Source organism: Chrysemys picta, chromosome 4, assembly GCF_011386835.1.
Source record: "Chrysemys picta bellii isolate R12L10 chromosome 4, ASM1138683v2, whole genome shotgun sequence".
Taxonomy (NCBI): domain Eukaryota; kingdom Metazoa; phylum Chordata; order Testudines; family Emydidae; genus Chrysemys; species Chrysemys picta.
In genome coordinates this window covers 20215154-20233483 of record NC_088794.1, presented here as the reverse complement: position 1 = coordinate 20233483, position 18330 = coordinate 20215154, and the positions used below count along the sequence as shown (strand labels likewise).

Below are 18330 nucleotides of genomic sequence, written 5' to 3'. Positions count from 1 at the left end.
TCCAGAGCGTCAACAGAGTGGTGCACTGTGGGATAGCTCCCGGAGCTATTAGCGTCGATTTCCATCCACACCTAGCCTAATTCGACATGGCCATGTCGAATTTAGCGCTACTCCCCTCGTCGGGGAGGAGTACAGAAGTCGAATTAAAGAGACCTCTATGTCGAACTAAATAGCATCGCAGTGTGGACGGGTGCAGGGTTAATTCGATTTAACGGCGCTAACTTCGACATAAACGCCTAGTGTAGACCAGGCCTAAGGTGCCACAAGTACTCCTGTTCTTCTTTTCACCACTACTCAGAATCAGCCAGAATCAGGGCCAAGGTGTATGAAGTTGAGCACCCAAAAAGCCTGTATCACACCACTGAGATTCTAATCTTGTATCAGTTCAGTGAATGACAGGCTAAGCATATTCCATTGTTTGGGTTTCCAATCCCACCCCCTCAATCTGTGCTGATTAAATCTTAATGTACTCCTTTTAAGAGGCAGTCATTAGGACAGGCATTTAAGTGAGGAAGGTGGGTGCACACTAGCTGTGGCATAGTAATTCTTGTCTGAGGGGAGTGAAAGAGGCTGCCACGCCAATGAAGCAAACTGCTTGGGATGAACATCCATCACAAACTTTTTATGAGCCGCTAGCTTGTCTCTAGAAGGGGGCCAGTGAATAAATCTCCCAAAGCGCAGAACCTTTTCAAAGCTAATCAATACTTTCTTCAAATGGATCGACTCATCTAATTTTCCTTCCTGGTCTATTCCCTGGGTAATCAAGTTGAATACAATGAAGTGGTGGCTGACAGGAGGCAACCAAAAGACCCTTTGCAATCTCTGTTAGTTAGTGGGGGTGAAGCTATTAATGGCGCAGACAGACAATGACAGCCAGAGGGGATGAGCTGGCTGTAGAGGTTCAACTCTGCCATGCCAGATAAAGTTCTTTTTGGACGAGATCCTGAGTTACTTGCACACACAGAAATCTCACTGAAGTTCTGGAGGTCCCTGGGAAAGTCCCTAGGCAGTTTGGGTGTAGGGACTATAAGGAAGGTGGGGCCAGACCTCAGCTCTCCATGCACTGTCTCCTTGTTCCTCATAACTAAGAGTGAGGATGGAAAGCAGGGTCACTAGTCGTGACTTGTAAACATATAACAGTAAACAGTACGGCATTTTCAGATGGAAAACTGTTTCAATGAAATTTCTGAGCAGCTTTAATCCTGGCCCCATTGACATTAAAGCAAGACTCCAATTGGCTTCAGTAGGACCAGGATTTGTCCCAAGATCTTTACCTCTAGATAGTTGGTGATCTCCCAGTGCAGGGTTGAGCTGTCAGCTCTGCTTTTTGGAGCATCCCGGCAGTTGCAGTTGCTTGGTGATTAGGGCATTGTGCAATGTTCCATTTATTCCTTATTGCTTTGACTTCCTTCAGTTATGCCAGATGGCGCCTGGATCCCCTTCTGCACCTGCTGTCTGGATCTCAGTTCTCATCTGATCATGTTTTCTTTTCAGTATCAAAGATTCCTTTCCCAAGAAATGGGGTTCCTATCCCAGAGTCCCGGACACCCAGCCTTTGGGAAGAGAGATGTGTTTTTTCATGGTGGGTTTGATGATTTGTAAAGTGAAATATCAGGACATTGTCAACACACTGGAATGAATTCAGAACAATAAAACATTTCCAGGGGGCTGGCAGAACTGGCTTGTAAGGAACAATCCAAAAAGCTAATCCTACATCAGGGAAAAAGGATGGTCTTAGACTCAGGAGATTGGGGTTTAATTCCCAGATGTAGCACAAATCATCTGTGTGACCTTAGACACATCTCTTCATTTCTCTATGCCTCAGCTCCCCATGGGAATAATAATCTTTCCAATCAGGCACCCTTTCCTCTTGTCTAGCTAGACTGTAAAGTCTTTGGGGTAGGGACTGTCTCAAACTCCAGGTATGTAAAACAACTAGCACAATGGGGTTCTGATCCCTAGTGCTAGTGAATAACAGTATTTTGCTGAATTGGGCTAAACCGCTTTGGAGGTTTGAGCCCTACGTGACTAAGATGTGTGGTGCATGCTTGTGTTTCACTAATACATTCAACATTAGCTATCTAGAAATTGTGCTAAGTAAATAAATGACAGAGTGTTGATGGATCAACTCTTTACACTAAACCTAATACTATTCATAAGAGGAAACTGGGTACAATACAGCTGTATCACAAGATACAACTGTATAAGATAAGTATTCAGCATAAGATACTCAGAGAAACTCTAGATGTGCAAAGGGTTCAGCCAAGAAATCATAGAGACTTTGTATTCTAGAGACCTTGACATTTTCATAGACAAGAAGAGGAAGACGCTTTGAACTGCCTTGCAAGCTAAAGATTTTTATTACTATATGAAGCTTTGGTTCAAGTGGCACAAAAGTACTGGTGAAATTCCAGGGAAATTGGAATAGTTTTAACACCAGTATTTGCATGGTATATTTGGGGCGTGATAATTTGTCTGTGGGAAAGTTTAGCTACGAGTATGGCTGGGGCAAGGCAGTTTTGAATTAAATTGAACTTTCTGGTAACCGAGTAACTTGCTTAAATTTCTGAGTTCCCATGTGCGCTGAGTTCTTCCCTGGGTCACACATTGGAAGAGAATATTAGATTCCAAACAGATAGCAGATTGCATCCTGGCCAGGACCACGGTGTGATATCCTGGCTGATGATGAATAATGCTTCACATGGTAAGCAGTCTCACTGAAGTCAATGGGGAAATACTCAGTGTAAGGATCTCATGATCTGCTCCCAATGATCTAACTACACCACCCACACCAGTGTCACACATCATAACTACCCGAGGGTCAATTCTACAGGAGGAACAGAAGACCTCAGTCTTGCCAATCCCAAGTATTCAAAAATCAAGAATGAAGGCCCCATCCAAAATCATGAGACTGGCTTAAAAAACATGTGTTTAAAAAAGAATACCTTTTGGATTAATTTGATTTGCTTTCTGGTTTTCGAGCCCTTAGGGTTCATATTTTCAAAAAAAATTCTGCAACCACAAGGACTAGAAATAGATGCTTTTATGTGAAAGCTGAGATTCCTGTTTAATCACCTGACTCCAGGAGCTGGGACTTCAAGTAAAAAAATCACATACCATTAAACTCTTGATAAAATTGCAAGAGTTGGCAACAGTGTGAGTTAAACAAAATCAAGCAGGGCTCTGGCTCTCTGTCACTAGAGGACACTTAGAATTCTACTGATAGTGTGCATGTGCTGATAAACGTAATGTTCCATGTCCGCATGCACGCGCACACACACACACACACACACACACACATGTCTAGTCACTAACAGTGAAAACCATTGGCAGCAGCAAGCACAGTCTGTCACTGTGCCTGGTAGTGCCAGCTGAGAGAGCCAATCTCAGGTCAGACTGTTAAAAAACTGGGCAGACACTCCCACACTGAGGGTATAGTCTATAATTAGATTTAACCAACCCAGCAACACGTTTGCTCCCGGATCTCAATTAAAGCTCCAATGGAGCCACACACAGTCCTCTTAGATGCTCCAATTTATATTACCACCCAGACAAACTGGACTTCTATGATGAAACATTATTAAAACCAAATTCGCCACACATTATGTTCTTCCAGTCCCAGAGGCCAGTCACTTACCCATGGATGCTCAGGACCTTACACCAAAGACTACGCTGAAAGCCAATCCATTAGTACACTAACTAAAGATTTATTAACTAAGAAAAAGAAATGAGAGTTACTAAAAAACTAAAGCAAATAAAATACATTACAGTTGGATCGAAGTATGTAGTCCAAAACGATAGCAGGGATCTTAAATTTGCTAGTTGTCTATAAGTCTCTCTGGGTTGCATAAATAGTTTTGGGGACCTCAGTCCTTTTGTTTGAAATTTCCCCTGTCAGAATTCACCAGTCCAGAGATGAGGTAGGAAAGAGGTGGCCAGGGGCCTTTATTCTCCCCTTTTATATCTTGACCCTTATTGCTGGAAAAATCCTGGCTGTGTCATGGGTCAGGAAGTGTCATGGCGTACGTGCGTGGCCATCAGTCCTTGATAGGAATTGCAAATTCTAGCTTGCACCGTTGTGGACCTGCCATTTGAGGTGTCTTTGGGAAAGATGTGCAGACACCCTTCTTTTTTTTTTTCTTTTTTTTTCCCTGAAGAGCTAACCTGTGGGCATTTCTCAGACTCACAACATGTTTGAGTTACAAACATACAGCAAAATTTCATAACTCCACATGCAAGGTCAATACACACATTATAACAAGACAGTAATACTCAGCAGGTTATAACTTTTCCAATGATACCTCACAAGGCATACTTTGTACAAGATTTATCACAATTTTGTAACACTGGTGACCATATAAGTGTAGACGGTCACCTTCCCCTTTAGACAGCATCACACAGCTCCAATAGTAGATCCACTGGGTTGAGGAAGGGTCAAGCATGACTTGTGCAGGGGAGCATTACATTGACTGGGGAGGCAGAGGGGAAAGGGACAGACTGGGCACAAAGCTGGGAGGGATAGCCTGATTTGGATGGGGGAGAAAGACAGCTATGAAATTAGCTGAGCGGGGATCAGCTAACTGATTAGTTACAGAGGATGGATTGGTCCGGCAGGCATGGAGGGACAGATGGTGAACTGGGAAGGAGTGTGGGGATCAGTGAGGTATACTGACAAAGCTGAATGGACTGGATAATCGATTAGTTGTGAGGGAAGGGGGACAAACAGAGAATTTATCTGGTGGCCTGTGTGGGGTGGAGAATTATTCACGGGCCAGGGAATTAGTATTTCCTATTAATTCATTTATACTGCTATAATGCCCAAAGGTTCCAATGACGATTGAGACCCCCAGACTGTGCTAGGTGCTGTAGAAACCCACAGGGAGAGAGAATCCCTGCACCAGAAAGTTTACAGTCCAAGACCCTGCTCCTGCAACACTTATACACATGCTTAACTTTACCACAGGTTGTAGTGCTGCTATCCCAGGGTGGAAAAGTTAAGGATGTGTGTACGTGTTTGCAGGATCGGGGCCTAAATAGCAAACAGCAACAGACACACCTCATAAGTAAAATATCAAAAATGCTTTTAAAAAAAACCCTTTGCCTAGCTCCTTTATTTTATAATAATCCTTTCTGATTCCTTTTTCATTTAATTTATTTTTTATTTAATCCTTCAAACTTTTGCCCGTTTTCTTGGGGTTTTATTCAAACTTTCTTCCCTCACTTTTAGTAGCAGCATTTGTCACCTTTCCTCAATCCCTTTCAATGTTGTCAGCACCCTGTAGCAGGGTGGCCTTCCCCTTTAAGGGTCAGGTGGCCTGGAGCTAGCAAGCCCTGTTCAATTATGAGGCCCAGCTGGGAAGTGGTCAGGTGAACCCTATAAAAGGCTGGGAGAGTGCCCTATAGGGAGCTATTTGAGGGAAATGGGCTCCTATAGAATGTACTGCAGTAGGGGGAAGAATGTGGTCTCTATTCAGCTGTGTGAGTGAGACAGACCCAAACAAGCTAGCTTCCAGGAGCTGTAGTTGGGGGGGAGGAATGTATGTATATAGAGGAACTGCCTTTGTTTTATGTTTTGAAGACTAAAACTGTGTCTGAAAGAGACTTGGGAGTGTCAGAAAGTCCTTCCTGGGAGAGTCAGGAGATCTTCCCTGTGTGAGGGGAAACTGAGGCAGTAGTGATTCTGAAGTCTGCCTGGGTAAGGTGGTCCTGCTACACACTCTGTAACCTTAGTTTGTCTCTTGGAGTTTTACTAGATATAATTCAGCAAAGGTGAAGTGACTTGCCAAAGGTCCAACAGTGAGTCTGGGGAACACAGGAATGAAACCCCAGCCCAGAAATGAATAACAAAACATCAAACACTGACACTTTGTTTTTGATGCTATTGCTTGCAGTCTTGGTCTAAAAGCGTCTTTTTAAAAAAATAAGAAATTATGCCTGGTATCTAAAATTTGGGCTGGAGAGGACACCAGGCCCTCCAATTTAAATTTGTCCTAGCTCCCAACTTACATTTGCCTAGCTGCAGATCTGAACAATTCCATACAGAGCTCTTCCATGGGTAACTTTTATAATAATCTTTCCTGGCTCTTGTGTAGCATTTTTTCATTGGTATATCTGTGTTTCACAGGGGTGGTCAGTATCATTAGCCCTGCTTTACAGATGGGCTAACTGAGGCATGGAGAGATGAAAGTGACTTGCCCAAGGTCACCTAGCAGCAGAGCCAAGAATAGAATCCAGGTCTCCTGAGTCCCATAAGGTAACTTCTGCTGAAGTATAATGTCTCCCTATTTAGTAATCAGGCCACCAAGGGGCCAGATTCTACTTTGTGTCTTTGTATTTTGCACTGTTGTGACCCTTAGGGAGATCAATGTTGTGCCTTACACTTTGGAATAAATCAGATCAAAGAATCAGGTGCAATGATTTCAGTGGGGCATTACCTCCGATTTACACTGGGTCTAATTCTGATGTAACCAAAGTATCAGAAATCAGGCAGCCTCCCTGCTAGCTAAGGGCCTGAACTTGCTCTCCTTCAAGCAAAATATTTATTAACAGCAGTGGTACAGTAACAGGACCCCAAAAGTCTCGACAACTGTCAGAGTAGCCACAGCATGTTGGAATATATACAGATTTTTCCTGGCATGTTTGGCAGCCATGTTTCTTCCTAGTGTTACCAGCTGCAGCAGATGTATTATGTTTTAATTAAATGTTACTTGAAATGCATCTTTCAAACTGCTGCTGTTCTGTAGTGTGAATCTGAGAGCCAATTTTTTCCCTACATTCATATCCTAAGTAATTGAGCTAATGGTTATGGGGTTCCATGGGTGCCATTTAAAAAACAAGTTTTAATTTGTAATCTAAATCAGCTTTGAACCCAGTCTGGCAGAGGTGAGGTGCTAATGCCCTACTGGGCCCTGTATCTTGGCTAGTTTAAATATTTCTTTCCTATCCATTTGAGAAAGCAACACCACCATTCCAAATAAAAATTCTGCTCTGCATGGTTCAGCAGACATAAGCATGTTGTTGACCTATTGGTATTTGTTTCTTGTGTGTTTTACCAAGTGACATTTTCTCTTCTAGGATAATAAATGCAGGCATGAATATTGACAAAGCAAAAGGTATGGATGGGGAGGTTCTCTAAAAGTTGCACCCTTTCAATGAAATCCCAAAAACAACATACAGGGCTTGTCAGCTGCCCAGGGCCCTGCTTCAGCAAACCACTTAAGCACATGATGATCTTTTAAGTATGTAATTAATCCCATCCCTATTCAAAGTACTTAAGCACATTCTTAAATCCTTGGGATTTAAGTACTTGCCTCAATATTTTCTCAAGAGCGAGCCTCTATTTGCTGTGGTAAATGTTCATAGAAAAAACTCAATTATTCTGGCAATGAAATAGGAAGGAGAATAAACATCAGAAAACCTTTTTATTCTATACAATTGTGGGCTAAATGTAGCCATGATGCAACACCAATGACTTTAAGGGAGTTACAGCAGAGGTGAATTCGCCCCTGTGGGATCAGTTTCTTTTCCTTTTTTAGAAGATTCAACTAATCTTAGGGTAAAATCTATGTAATTTAATAGGGGATGAAACAAACAGGGTTCCTCAGAAATTAAGGCCAGGGTACAGTAGAGACTTAAGCACATGCTTAACTTTACACACCATGTAGTCCCTACTCAATGTGGCAAGCAGAGCACTTGCATAAATACTTGAATATCCTGATCCTGCAGCTGAATTTGGGCAGGCAGAGGGGTTGGCCTGCCTGGAATCACTTGTAGGATTAGTGGCTAAATAGTTATAATTGTGACGAACTGGGCCTCTTCTTACTGTGGTCTGTGAATGCTGACAGGGGAGTGTGGCTAGGATAGTCTGCATTGGGGGATGGGAGTCTGCCCGAAGGCGAATACCTGAGCGTGTAACATGAGAACCCAGGAAGGGGTTGGAGGCCAGGTGACACCTTGGCCCGGGAAACTGAACAAAGGCGGTGGGAGGGGTCGCTGAAGGCAGAGTGCTGGAAGCGGGCTGGAGAGATGGCTGGGAGGCAGAGATGGCTCTGACCCCCCAAAGGGGGGTGGGCTGGGATGCCCTGGGACCCCAAGCTGGACCTAACTGAGGGGGGCCCTGTTGTCTGTGCCTGCAAGACCTGTCTTGGACTGTATTCCTGTCATCCAAATAAACCTTCTGCTTTACTGGCTGGCTGAGAGTCATGGTGAATCGCAGGAAGCCGGGGGTGCAGGGCCCTGAGTCCCCCAATACTCCGTGACAACTGGTGGCAGCGGCGGGATCTACTGCACCCCGTGGACGGCGCTTCCTGCAGTAAGTGACTGGGGAGCAGTAAAACGAAGGGGGATTGACGGGGACCAGGCGTGCTGAAGAGTGAGAGAGAGACGGTTATTACCCCTGGGAATGTGTGACCAGCGAGAAGGACTTTTGCGGTAACAGGGTCCCCCGGGGGGATCGCAGCGAGTGGTCCCAGGGGTGGAGGAGTCTGCAGCTTGACCCTGGCAGAGAGGTGGTGACCTCGAGAAGGGCTGGCACACTAGGGGTCCCCCTGGGAACTGTGGGGAGCTGTGAGCACACAGGCCGGTGAGTGGCCAGCAGGAAGATGTATGCCAAGCGGCTTAAGAGCGACCTGGTGGAGCTGTGCAAGCAGAGGGGGCTGCGCATTGGGAGGCTCACCAAAGAACAGCTCATTGCCCGTCTGGAGGCGGAAGATCGCGCGAATGAACTGATCCCTGTGTCTCAGGGAAGCAGCCTGGCAAATGCAGCGCAGGCACCAGTGTCTGTCCCAGCTGGGAGTGGTCAGCTGGCTGCTGAGGGCTTCCCGAGACCCCTCCTTCCTATGCCTAGGGGAAGGGTGGGGAGGAGCCCAGCAAATACCGAGGGCGCCGTGACCCCCCCCCCCCCCGGCCAGCAGGGGATCCTCCCGGCGAAGCTCGCCGGCCAGCAGGGGATCCTCCCGGCGACGTTCGGCATCCGTGGAGCGGAATTGGCTGGAATGGGAGAAAGAGCTAAAACTGGGGGATCGTGAACAAGAGAGACAGCGTCAGCATGAACGGGAGGAGAAAGAGAGACAGACACAGCATGAAGAGAGACAGAGACAGCATGAACGGGAGGAGAAAGAGAGACAGACACAGCATGAAGAGAGACAGAGACAGCATGAACGGGAGGAGAAAGAGAGACAGAGACAGCATGAAGAGAGAGAGAGACAGCATGAACTGGAACTGGCAAGATTGGAGGGCAGCGAACCCCCGGCTGCGGTGAGTGAGGGGGGACCCAGGACTGCACGGAGCTTTGATAAGTGCATCCTGGCCCCACACAAGGAGGGAGAGGACATGGATGACTTCCTGGAGGCCTTTGAGACGGCCTGCGAGCTGCACCGGGTTGATCCCGCGGACAGACTCCGGGTCCTTACCCCCTTACTGGACCCCAAAGCCGTGGCATTGTACCGCCAACTGGAAGAGGCAGAGAAAGGGGACTACGAACTATTCAAAAAGGCCCTGCTACGTGAGTTTGGGCTGACTCCTGAGATGTACCGGGAAAGGTTCCAGAGTCAGGATAAAACCCCTGAGATCTCATATCTGCAACTAGCCGTCCGCATGGAAGGATACGCCAGCAAGTGGGCTGATGGGGCCCAGACGAAGGAGGACCTGGTCCAACTGCTGGTACTGGAGCAACTGTATGAGCGGTGCCCATCCGACCTGAGGCTGTGGTTGGTGGACAGAAAGCCAGAGAACCCGCGACATGCAGGCCGGCTGGCCGATGAGTTTGTAAAGAGCCGGTCAGGAGATAACAGGGAGGAGTCCCAAAGGAACAGTCCCACCACAACGCAGAGAGAGAGTCACCATGGGACCTCCCCGTGGGAAAATACAGAAAAACCCCATCAAAGGGGAACATCCGGCGTCAGGACCATCCGACCCATTCGGGGGGACCCATGGGACATGGGCTGCTACCACTGTGGCCAAAAAGGCCACATACGGGCCCAGTGTCCCAGGCTCAGGGACAGACTGAGCAGACCGAACCCACAGAGGGTTGACTGGGTAGACACCCAGCCCGGCGAGAGGCAGCATTCCCAGGGAAGGGGGGCTGGCAGAGTACCACCTGCTAAGGAGGGAGGAGAGCTCCAGGCCAGCTCCTCTAGGGGGCTGGATGCTCCAGACTCAGGGTTTTTGGTTTATACGGTGGGCGCGGGGCTGTCCCTCCGGAGAGAGTACCTTGTTCCCCTGGAGGTGGATGGGAGGAAGGTCAATGGATACTGGGATACGGGCGCATAGGTGACGCTGGCCCAGCCCGAGGTGGTGGCCCCAGATCAGGTGGTGCCCAACACCTACCTGACCCTGACGGGGGTGGGCGGAACACCAGTCAAAGTGCCTGTGGCAAGGGTACACCTGAAGTGGGGGGCCAAGGAGGGCCCCAAGGATGTGGGGGTACACCCGTATTTGCCCACTGAGGTATTGATGGGGGGGACCTGGAGAACTGGCCAAGCAACCCCCAAAGGGCACTGGTTGTGACCCGCAGTCAGAGCCGGCGAGGGGCACTGCGCCCTGGCCTGGGGGGGGGCTGCCTTGCCTGAGGCGCAGGACCCTAACCTGGTGGGGAGGGAACGCCCAGGGACACGGCTCAGGGAGGCTGCAGCTTCAGACCCAGCGGGCGAGAAAGAGCAGGTGGCCATCCCTGTCCCAGCTGCTGAGTTCCAGGCCGAGTTACAGAGAGATCCCTCCTTGCGGAAGATAAGGGACCTGGCCGACCTCAATGCGGTACAGACCATGGGACGAGGTGGCCGGAAAAGGTTCCTGTGGGAGAAGGGGTTCCTGTACCGAGAATGGGCTCCCCCAGGGAAAATGGAGTCAGGGGGGATCAGGAGGCAGCTGGTGGTACCCCAGAAGTATCGCCACCAGCTGCTGTGCCGGGCCCATGACATTCCTCTCTCAGGGCACCAGGGAACCTGGCGTACCCAGCAGAGGCTGCTACGGAGCTTTTACTGGCCTGGGGTCTTTGTTATTGTCCGACAGTACTGCGGATCCTGTGACCCCTGTCAGAGGGGGAGGAAGGCCTGGGACAAGGGGAAAACAGCTTTAGGACCCTTGCCCAGCATAAAGGATCCTTTCCGGAGGGTGGCCAAGGTTAAAAGGGCGGCTCTAAACCAAGAGAGCCCAAAGCACAGACCTCCAGACTGGAGCGCTGGGAGAAGACCACAGCCCAGTTGGAACCCCAGAGGTATGGGGGTGGGAAAAGGGCATAGGCCGCATAAACCTTCCCACATGCGAACTGCGAGGGCCATCAACCACCCCCGACCTAAGGGGGGCGTGAAACTGGAGGGGCCTGGTGTAATTCTCACCAAGGAATGGGAGGGATGCGGGGGCATCCATGGGAACGGGGGTAGGTTCGAACTTCCCCGGGTCACTGGCTAAAGTGACCCTGCTCAGTTCGGTCTCGAAGGGGGGAGATGTGACGAACTGGGCCTGTTCTTACTGTGGTCTGTGAATGCTGACAGGGGAGTGTGGCTAGGATAGTCTGCATTGGGGGATGGGAGTCTGCCCGAAGGCGAATACCTGAGCGTGTAACATGAGAACCCAGGAAGGGGTTGGAGGCCAGGTGACACCTTGGCCCGGGAAACTGAACAAAGGCGGTGGGAGGGGTCGCTGAAGGCAGAGTGCTGGAAGCGGGCTGGAGAGATGGCTGGGAGGCAGAGATGGCTCTGACCCCCCAAAGGGGGGTGGGCTGGGATGCCCTGGGACCCCAAGCTGGACCTAACTGAGGGGGGCCCTGTTGTCTGTGCCTGCAAGACCTGTCTTGGACTGTATTCCTGTCATCCAAATAAACCTTCTGCTTTACTGGCTGGCTGAGAGTCATGGTGAATCGCAGGAAGCCGGGGGTGCAGGGCCCTGAGTCCCCCAATACTCCGTGACAATAATATCTTAAAAACCTGTAGTATTTAATCAAGCCATGTCTATGTAATCCTATTTAGGATCTGTAGAAATCAATGAGGTTCCTCTATATTTGTATCTTTTCTCTAGTACTGTATCTGTTTTGCCAGAAGGGTGTTGGGATTCTCATTTCACTCTTGCCCTGCGGGGTTGTGAATCTAAACGTGACAACATTGGGGAAGTACTCTAGAACAGGCAAGTCAGGCCCTGATCCTTGCATTGGACTTTTTGTGGGTGTAAGGGTCTGCCTGTAGGGATCAGAGCACAGGACTGGGACCTTAGCGTGTGGGCTCTCTGGGGCAGGGACCCGTTTGTTGTTTACAGTTAGCATAATAGGGTGCTGATTTTGAGTGGAGGCATGCTACTGAAATAGAATGATAGTTTATAGTTATTTCTATCACTGTCAAATCTGAGTGAAGTGCAAAATGCAAAATAGCATAAATGGTGAAAAGTCAAGTAGGGTGTAGGTATTTTTTTGTTTAAAGGCTCTAAATCTAAATAGTCAGTAATAGAGCTAAGGATGTTATGACATTTTTACATTTTAATCACATGGTAGGGAATAAGTGTATAAGGCATTCTCCTATACTTAAATCAAGACCCAGAGATCTTGAATTAACATACTGTTCTTTCCCCTTTGATATCCAGGTTTCAGGGTAGCAGCTGTGTTAGTCTGTATCCTCAAAAAGAACAGGAGTACTTGCGGCACTTTAGAGACTAACAAATTTATTAGAGCATAAGCTTTCGTGGCTTATGCTCTAATAAATTTGTTAGTCTCTAAAGTGCCACAAGTACTCCTGTTCTTCTTGATATCCACTTCGCCTTCTAAAATGAACCCGTTGGCTTCAAATCTTGTAGCTTTTCTTATGGAAATAGTCTTATAGAATGTAATAAGAATGGAATCAGTGGGGGTTGACAAACTCAATAGACTTATATAGAAGTTACTTAGGCATTCTGCTACATCTCTAGTCAAGAACAAAAATTACCTTATCAACCTTAAATGCTACTTTCTCTGTAAAAGAGAGCAGTATGCAGTTAAAGTTCAGATAAAACACCCCTTATCTTAGGGTCTGAACAACTTCCAATGATGGGTTGATACAACAGCAGATCATTCTCCCAGATAACAGGACTTTGTCCAAAAACAAAGTGGTTCCCACAAATGTTTAAAAGGAGAAAGTGGAGTGCTAATCCAAGCTACTGACTCTCGGCTGGAGCCTGAGATAATGTGGATAAGCCTATGCTAAATGGGCAGCTGAACATGCTTTTCTGGGAGGCTGCAACCTCTGCTTAATGATTAAGGAATCAGATTTCCTCAGAAAACAAACAGCAGTGTCAGTAAACAGACTAGGGTCTTTCACCTGAGAGTCTGGCTCCGCTGTGTATAGACAACTCTAAAGGCTGCAGGAACTTAGTGTCCTGAGCAACAAAACTAGAGCAAGCTGGGGATCTTCTGATTAATCATTTTTATTGAAAAATGCTGATTTGTTGAAACCAAAGGGGTCTTGTGAATCAGGGTGGACATTTTGAATTGACAAAATATTCAGGAAAAAAGTAATGAAATGGTCAAAATTAAACATCTTGACCTTTCACAATTAAAATTTCTTTTCAGACAAAAGAGTAAGGAGTCTACTACTAGTAAATTAGTATGAATTACTATGATGTATTAAATACCCTTGATCCCCATGCCTTACCTATCCGTCATTACCCAGCCTCTCTTCCTTCAGGAATTTATTCCCATTCATTAATTTACCCCTCCCTATTTAATATATTCATTCCAGTTTAAAAACTCAAGTTCAGTAAAACAAACACGACTCTCATGAATTAAATGATAAGGTAGTAAAGGTGCATTTTACCATCAGTGGGGTAGTCAAGGAGACCAACTCCTGCATTCATTACGTTTCCATTTACCCCATTAACTCTTCCTCTGTTGCCTCATTAATTACTCTCTCCTCCCCATTAATTGCCCCCTCTTGCTCTTACCCCCCAGGGCAATGACTTCTCTCATTTAATCTAATTTCCTATGAGGGAGGCAATAACCCCACTCATTAACGAGGCCATTGCCTCCTTATTCCCTCCCTGCTAATGACTCTTCATTAATTACTACTTCTCTTCTCTCTCTTCCCCCCCCCCCCGTAAGCAGTGGTGCAGGGCAGTCCCGTGCCGCCTCTGGGGCAACACAGCAGCGGGACTTGGGACTTGCAGCAACAGAAGCGCGCTCGGCTCCCCCTTGCCCGGGGGCGCGCAGACACCCCAGAGCGCGCACGCGGCGGTCGGCGGCGAGCCCGCTGGTCCCTGCCCTACTGCGGGAGTGGGAGGGGGGAGGCTGCAGGAGGATGAGCTGGGCAGCCCGGCGCGGAGCAGGGGCGCAGCGCTCGTGCAGCGGGCGCAGGGAGGCCAGAGGCAGGCGCGTGCCGAGCTGCAGCCCCGGCCGGGCCAGGTAAAGCGATGCTGCGGGCCGGGCGCGGTGCGAGGGAGGCGGCTGCGGGCAGGGCCAGGTGCAGAGATGCCGCCGCTGCCCTTGCGTGTGTTTGTGGCTGGGTTTGCAAAGGGGCGGGATCGGGCCCCTCTGCGCTTGCTCCCCTTCTCCATGCCGGGGCTGCGCAAAGCTGCCTCCTGCATCCCTCCTGGGCGAGTCCCCCTTGTCCCGTCTCCTCCCCCTGCCCCCCATCGCCCCCAAACATCCCCCGTCCTCTCCCTGCTGCTGCAGTCCCCATCCCGCCCTGGTCTGGTCCGCAGGGCGATCTGCTCAGCGCAGAGAAGAACGGGGCTGGACATCTTTGGGGTCCGTGAGCAAGCGGCTCCCGCTGGGGAGGGCGAGCGATTAACCCTGCGCCTTACAAGGGGATTTGGACAATCCTCTTAACCGTGGCCCCGATTCCATCCTGCTGCGGAGGCGCTCAGCCCTCACCGTCTTCCCTGGGTGCCCTCTCCACCCAAGGGCAGCATCTGGGTGTGACACAGCCTCCTGGGAGGGAGGGTGTAATTTGGCTTCATGCCATGTACGGAGAGTTGAGATGCCTGGTTCTGTGGTCACTCTAGCTGTGGAATCCCACAGAAGTTCCACCCACAAGACAGCTGCAGAATCTGCCAGAGAGAGATTTTCTCTCTCTCCCCCTTTCCCCCCACCTTTATTCCAAATTTTGTAAAACAAAACTGTGCACTGGGAACGTGTCTGCTTTTGGACCTCGTGGAAGATCTCCTGGCTCTAATATCTTGCTCTCCCTTCGTGAGGGAAATGTGAACATCAGGGCTGGTATCTGAAACCAAAAGTTTGGTGGTTTGTTTTTCGCCTGTGATGTCTAAATGTTGAATGGCATTATAGTATGTGTGTGTGAAAATACTTGTGTCAATTTCTTGGGGGCACTTAGGTGCAGAAAGGAAAGGTAGCATGGACATAAACCATGAGCCTGCTTCAGGGTATGTACCAACCTTTGATAGGGGAGGGAATTCCACCCCCCCCTTCCTGGATGGTTATTTCTTAATTGTTTACTACAGGCTATTTTATTTCATTTAACCTTCCCCCTAAGGCTGCTGGCAACCCAGTACCCTGCTTGTATCTGGACTACTGACCTAATCCAGTGGGGCTGTTATGAAAATACCTGGAGTGTGAGGTTGCAATATGTGCATCGAGGCCTTGCCAAGAGATACATTGCTTATAAGATGGGGAGATGGGTTCTTTGTCCCTGTTAACATTGTTTTTTTAAATATGCAAGTTCTGTTGTGCCGGTGTGTGAGACTAGCTGGTATTAGTCAGGTGGTAAGTGCTGAATCATGTGTACTCCTGACTCTACAGCAGGTTTAGCTATTCGCTGTCTCTAGGAAATGTGCCGGAACTGGTCATAATGACATATAAACACTCTTCCTTTTATTGTGTGTGAACAGTCCATGTCTGCTGTAGGAACCTTTGGGGCCTGAAAGAATGATATGTTGGTGTGATACAGTGTGATGTTTATTTATTTGGCCGTGTCTGCTCCTTGGAAAACATGGACACACAAATAACATGTATGTAGTGGGCGAGATCGTTGAATAAGTGCAAAAGATCTGAATGGGGAGGTTATACTAAGGGTCAGAAAGGTTGAGAGAAATGTTTTCACTGAAAATTATGATAGTTCTTTTTAGAATCTGTCTGGGTTTTTTGTTTTTCTTCAAGGTCAGATCCTAAGACTAGCAGTGTTGTCTACTCAGTATTATTTCTGAAGCGATATCTCCAGCTTTCTCTTTCTGAGAGCAAAGCTATACAAAGTGTAAGTGTGTGTGTTTGTGTATGTGACAGAAATTTGGCATACTGAGATCCAGACATCTTACTGTTTTAAGATGAATATGGTGGAGATGCCACTGTTGCCTAGGTACTCCTAACAAATGCTGAAGACAAAAGCAAAAATTCAGGGATTTTGATTGAGATGCTGGCTCCTTCATTGTTAACCAGGTTTCTGTAAAATGCCTACCCTTCGGCAGACAGTTAAATTGAGTGCCAGCATGACTGCTTTGTTTCCCCCAAAACTTCTTAACACCACAGTCTAGTATGAAAAATAGCCACTTAAATTCAGGATCATGCTATTTCTCTATTAATTGCTTTGATCTGGAGCACATGCGATCTGCTCTTTTTTTTTATAGATGTGACATGAGACTGTTCCATTCACATAGTGTATACAGATAATCTCAGCTAAACATAGAGATGGGCATAGTCTGCAAAACTTGGAAATGGACTCCTAGGTCAGGGTGGTTCGGGTTTGGAGGGTTGATTTGGGGTCCCATTGTACTAATGTAACATGAGGGGATCCTGGTCCATGACTAGGGCTCATTAAGGGCTACAGTTATAATTTTTATTTATATATATATATATATATATATATATATACACACACACACAATAATAATAATGGTGATGCCTATTGCAGCAAAAAGCTTAGTTATTTTATTTTATCTCTTGCTCCAGAATGTGGAACCGTGTCATCCCTGGGCCCTTGTCCACTTCACTCACTACCTGTCCATTTCCGAATCCAACATAGAAATGCCCTCTTGGTTTTAAAATCCCTCCCTGAACTCACTCTACCATGCATCTCTAGTTTCATGTCCACCTGCTCCTACAAACGTCTTTACCCTGCCTGCTGACAGAAGCAGTTTGTGTGTGTGAAATGGTATATGCACACCCACCCCACCTGCTGGAAAACATATGAGAGGGTGGGGAGCAACTCTCTACCATCTAGAATAGAGAGTTATTCCCTGAAAAGCATGGGAGAGGTTTGCAATAAGCTAAGGAAGGAGGGTCGCTGCTGAAATCTCCACCGATCCCAAGAAATGGGTTCCCAAGCAATCTCCTCCAGGTGGCTCATAGGTTTTCAACCCTGTACAATCAGCACATCTCCTTCAGTGGCTGTGATTCCCTTGTCCCTCCACCAGCTAGCATTTTCTTCTCGTGGATTTCAGTTAACAAACCCTCCAGGCTCTTATGGAAGCACATCCAGGTCCTCCTGCAGGATGGCAGGAAATGGGATGCCATGTTTCCAACGCCAAGGTTGCAAAAATCCTGAGATTTTAAAAAAAAAGTAAAAGTAAAACTTGGGTCCTTTTTATTTGTCCCCACACACACACCTTTTTTGTGTCTTTAGGGTCACATCTTCAAGCTTTTTCTCTGCAGACATGAGGGCTAGAAACCTTATAAAAACAAAGCCAAGATTTTCATGGAATAATATGACTCCAGGGGCTGGGGCTTTAAGTACAACATCAGTACTGTGAGAGTTGGCACTGCTGGCAGTGATTGTGTGCTGCAGAGTTGATACTACCTCTTTCTGTAACTTTGTCACCTTTGTTCAGGCTCCACAATGAAATCAGAGCTGGTCAAATAATCTGCTCCTGAATAATTATTAGATGAGAAAACTGCCAAAATTCACAATGAATGTTAATTTGCAATTAATTATTCAACTGCCTGTTCAGACATTCATGTGATCCAACTGTCTCAACATTCCTGGGTCTTCTGTATAATTGTCACTGTTGCTGGCTAAGTGCCATTGGGGTGGTTTTCTATATTGCACCAACACCAAAAATGATTAGAGATGCTCAGTCATAATACAGTAGCAATAGATAAGGCCTAATCCTGCATACCCATACTTCTGAAAGCTGTCTTGGGGCTTCAGTGAGGCTTCTTGCATGTGTTGGGGCTACTTATGTGAGTAAACATTTGTGAGAGAGGGCTCATGTATTGGTCTCTTGTCCTCTTTGTGTTTTACAAAGCAGTAATTTAAAGGTGTTTATTGAAAAGGAGTTATTTGTGTGATCAGATGCAGCTTGTTGAATTGTGGTTTGGGAAGGGACTTTGGGTTCTTAGACTAAAAACAGCAGAAGGAAGAAGAAAAATAGAACAGAATTTGTAGATGAAGACTACTGGTTATTGGGATCTTAGGTTTGAAATAC

General features: G+C 47.3%; 1 protein-coding gene across 1 annotated transcript in view; it reads left to right on the top strand.

The window, feature by feature from the left end:
• Positions 1-14218: 14218 nt before the first annotated feature.
• Positions 14219-18330, top strand: part of NFASC (neurofascin) — a 187835-nt gene continuing 183723 nt past the window's right edge. Inside the window, 1 exon segment of the mRNA XM_065591527.1 lies at positions 14219-14356. The gene's annotated coding sequence lies outside the window, so the exon portion shown is untranslated.